This window comes from Lolium perenne, chromosome 6 (genome assembly GCF_019359855.2).
Source record: "Lolium perenne isolate Kyuss_39 chromosome 6, Kyuss_2.0, whole genome shotgun sequence".
Lineage (NCBI taxonomy): Eukaryota > Viridiplantae > Streptophyta > Magnoliopsida > Poales > Poaceae > Lolium > Lolium perenne.
The window spans coordinates 265,369,894-265,375,002 of NC_067249.2; positions in this window are offsets into that span (position 1 = coordinate 265,369,894).

Genomic DNA, 5,109 nt, shown 5'->3' on the forward strand with positions numbered 1-5,109 from the left:
TCTGAGCAAGTTAAGTGCCCCAGAAAAATTCGTCTTTGCGGACTGTTCTGTTTTGACAGATTCTGCCTTTTATTTCGCATTGCCTGTTTTGCTATGTTTGATGGATTTCTTTGTTCCATTGACTTTCAGTAGCTTTGTGCAATGTCCAGAAGTGTTAAGAATGATTATGTCACCTCTGAATATATGAATTTTCAATTATGCACTAACCCTCTAATGAGTTTGTTTTGAGTTTGGTGTGGAGGAAGTTTTCAAGGGTCAAGAGAGGAGGATGATACAATATGATCAAGAAGAGTGAAAAGTCTAAGCTTGGGGATGCCCCCGTGGTTCATCCCTGCATATTTCAAGAAGACTCAAGCATCTAAGCTTGGGATGCCCAAGGAATCCCCTTCTTCATCGACAACTTATCAGGTCACCTCTACTGAAACTATATTCTTATTCAGTCACATCTTAGGGCATCTCCAGCGACGCGACGCATTTTAATGTCCGCGAGCGTCCGTTTGCGTCGCGCTGCGGACGCTAAAATGATCGTTTTTGTCCGCTCGTCCGTTTGCATCTGGGGTCTGCTCCAGCGGGGCGACGCATTTTTTTCTTCTTTTTTTCCCTTTTCTCAATTAAACATAGTTTCAAAATATTACATTACATTTTGAAACATGATTTTACACAAACTAACACATAGTTAGGAACATGGTTTACACAAACTAACACATAGTTTGAACCATGGTCGACACAAATATAAAAAATTTAAAAAGAGAAACGAGTTGTGTTGATTTCCGTATGTTCGCTGCCAAGAAAGAACATTCGAGGGCACACCCAATCACCCAAACTGGAAAATCCAGCGGGAGGAGATGGTGCCCTTGTTGGTTCTACCGATGAGGCGAACAGACAGAAACCTCGACTACTGGCTTCGTCTGGCCCGTAGCCAGATTCGCTGCAAAGAAAGAACACTCAACGTTCTAACTATCGGTGTCGGAGCCGGAGTCGTCGGTGTGGTAGTGTCTGCGGCAGGCTGTGTCGTCGAACACCTTGACGATCATCTCGCCGTCCCCCTCGTAGAGGAAGGTGAGCTGGCAGCCGGGCTCAAGCGCGAGGTCGCGGGCGAACTTGTCCCACCCCGTGTGCAGGTACATCTTGCCCTGCCCGTCGAACAGGACCTCCACGGTCCAGCGGCAGAAGTTGCAGCTGGCCTCCCGTAGCTGCAAGTGCGCCGGATCGACGCCGTCGACGAACTCGGCGAACTTGTCCGGTAGCCGCTTGATGGCGAGTGGGTCGTCGTCGATGCGGAGGAGGAACTCGGCGCGTGCTCCTCCCCGCGAGGACGAGGAGGGCGCAGGCGACGACGAGCGTGGGGCCGTAGCTGCTCCACCACGGCGGCCCCTGCCCCGGCCACGGGGGCGCCCAGGGCCGCGGCCTCGACCGCCTCGCCGGCCACCAGGCCTGGCCATGGACTTTGATGGCGTGTAACTCACACGTTCGTTGGGAACCCCAAGAGGAAGGTATGATGCGCACAGCAGCAAGTTTTCCCTCAGAAAGAAACCAAGGTTTATCGAACCAGGAGGAGCCAAGAAGCACGTTGAAGGTTGATGGCGGCGGGATGTAGTGCGAGCGCAACACCGTGGGTTCCGGCGCCAACGTGGAACCTGCACAACACAACCAAAGTACTTTGCCCCAACGAAACAGTGAGGTTGTCAAACTCACCGGCTTGTCAGTAACAAAGGATTAACCGTATTGTGTGGAAGATGATTGTTTGCGAAAACAAGAGAACAAGTATTGCAGATTGTATTTCAGTAAGAGAATTGGACCGGGGTCCATAGTTCACTAGAGGTGACTCTCCCATAAGATAAACAGCATGTTGGGTGAACAAATTACAGTTGGGCAATTGACAAATAAAGAGAGCATGACAATGCACATACATATCATGATGAGTATAGTGAGATTTAATTGGGCATTACGACAAAGTACATAGACCGCCATCCAACTGCATCTATGCCTAAAAAGTCCACCTTCAGGTTATCATCTGAACCCCCTCCAGTATTAAGTTGCAAAGCAACAGACAATTGCATTAAGTATGGTGCGTAATGTAATCAACAACTACATCCTTAGACATAGCATCAATGTTTTATCCCTAGTGGCAACAGCACAACACAACCTTAGAACTTTCTCACACTGTCCTGTGTCAATGCAGGCATGAACCCACTATCGAGCATAAGTACTCCCTCTTGGAGTTACAAGCATCTACTTGGCCAGAGCATCTACTAGTAACGGAGAGCATGCAAGATCATAAACAACACATAGATATAACTTTGATAATCAACATAACAAGTATTCTCTATTCATCGGATCCCAACAAACGCAACATATAGAATTACATATAGATGATCTTGATCATGATAGGCAGCTCACAAGATCCGACAATGATAGCACAATGGGGAGAAGACAACCATCTAGCTACAGCTATGGACCCATAGTCCAGGGGTAGACTACTCACACATCACACCGGAGGCGACCATGGCGGCGTAGAGTCCTCCGGGAGATGAATCCCCTCTCCGTGGTGCCGGAGGCGATCTCCTGGATCCCCCGAGATGGGATCGGCGGCGGCGGCGTCTCGCAAGGTTTTCCGTATCGTGGCTCTCGGTGACCGGGGGTTTCGTCACGGAGGCTATTTGTAGGCGGAAGGGCAGGTCAAGAGGCGGCACGAGGGCCCCACACCACAGGCCGCGCGGCCAAGGGGGCCGCGCCGCCTAGGGTGTGGCCCCCTCGTGGCCCCTCTTCGTCTCTCCTTCGGACTTACGGAAGCTTCGTGGCAAAATAGGACCCGGGCGTTGATTTCGTCCAATTCCGAGAATATTTCGTTACTAGGATTTTTGAAACCAAAAACAGCAGAAACAAGAATCGGCACTTCGGCATCTTGTTAATAGGTTAGTTCCGTAAAATGCACGAATATGACATAAAGTGTGCATAAAACATGTAGATAACATCAATAATGTGGCATGGAACATAAGAAATTATCGATACGTCGGAGACGTATCAGCATCCCCAAGCTTAGTTCTCGCTCGTCCCGAGCAGGTAAAACGATAACACAGATAATTTCTGGAGTGACATGCCATCAGAATCTTGATCATACTATTTGTAAAGCATATGTAGTGAATGCAGCGATCAAAACAATGTATATGACATGAGTAAACAAGTGAATCATATAGCAAAGACTTTTCATGAATAGCACTTCAAGACAAGCATCAATAAGTCTTGCATAAGAGTTAACTCATAAAGCAATAATTCAAAGTAAAGGTGTTGAAGCAACACAAAAGAAGATTAAGTTTCAGCGGTTGCTTTCAACTTGTAACATGTATATCTCATGGATATTGTCAACACAGAGTAATATAATAAGTGCAATAAGCAAGTATGTAGGAATCAATGCACAGTTCACACAAGTGTTTGCTTCTTGAGGTGGAGAGAAATAGGTGAACTGACTCAACATTGAAAGTAAAAGAATGGTCCTTCAAAGAGGAAAAGCATCGATTGCTATATTTGTGCTAGAGCTTTGATTTTTGAAAACATGAAACAATTTTGTCAACGGTAGTAATAAAGCATATGTATCATGTAAATTATATCTTACAAGTTGCAAGCCTCATGCATAGTGTACTAATAGTGTCCGCACCTTGTCCTAATTAGCTTGGACTACCGGATCATCACAATGCACATGTTTTGACCAAGTGTCACAATGGGGTACCTCTATGCCGCCTGTACAAAGGTCTAAGGAGAAAGCTCGCATTGGATTTCTCGCTATTGATTATTCTTCAACTTAGACATCCATACCGGGACAACATAGACAACAGATAATGGACTCCTCTTTTATGCATAAGCATGTAGCAACAATTAATAATTTTCTCATTTGAGATTGAGGATATATGTCCAAAACTGAAACTTCCACCATGGATCATGGCTTTAGTTAGCGGCCCAATGTTCTTCTCTAACAATATGCATGCTTAACCATAAGGTGGTAGATCGCTCTTACTTCAGACAAGACGAACATGCATAGCAACTCACATGAAATTCAACAATGAATAGTTGATGGCGTCCCCAGTGAACATGGTTATCGCACAACAAGCAACTTAATAAGAGATAAAGTGCATAATTACATATTCAATACCACAATAGTTTTTAAGCTATTTGTCCCATGAGCTATATATTGCAAAGGTGAATGATGGAAATTTAAAGGTAGCACTCAAGCAATTTACTTTGGAATGGCGGAAAATACCATGTAGTAGGTAGGTATGGTGGACACAAATGGCATAGTGGTTGGCTCAAGTATTTTGGATGCATGAGAAGTATTCCCTCTCGATACAAGGTTTAGGCTAGCAAGGCTTATTTGAAACAAACACAAGGATGAACCGGTGCAGCAAAACTCACATAAAAGACATATTGAAAACATTATAAGACTCTACACCGTCTTCCTTGTTGTTCAAACTCAATACTAGAAATTATCTAGACCTTAGAGAAACCAAATATGCAAACCAAATTTTAGCATGCTCTATGTATTTCTTCATTAATGGGTGCAAATCATATGATGCAAGAGCTTAATCATGAGCACAACAATTGCCAAGTATCACATTACCTAAGACATTTATAGCAATTACTACATGTATCATTTTCCAATTCCAACCATATAACAATTTAACGAAGAAGAAACTTCGCCATGAATACTATGAGTACAAACTAAGGACATATTTGTCCATATGCTACAGCGGAGCGTGTCTCTCTCCCATAAAGTGAATGCTAGGATCCATTTTATTCAAACAAAACAAAAAATAAAAACAAACCGACGCTCCAAGCAAAGCACATAAGATGTGATGGAATAAAAATATAGTTTCAGGGGAGGAACCTGATAATATTGTCGATGAAGAAGGGGATGCCTTGGGCATCCCCAAGCTTAGACGCTTGAGTCTTCTTATAATATGCAGGGGTGAACCACCGGGGCATCCCCAAGCTTAGAGCTTTCACTCTCCTTGATCATGTTGCATCATACTCCTCTCTTGATCCTTGAAAACTTCCTCCACACCAAACTCGAAACAACTCATTAGAGGGTTAGTGCACAATAAAAATTAACATATT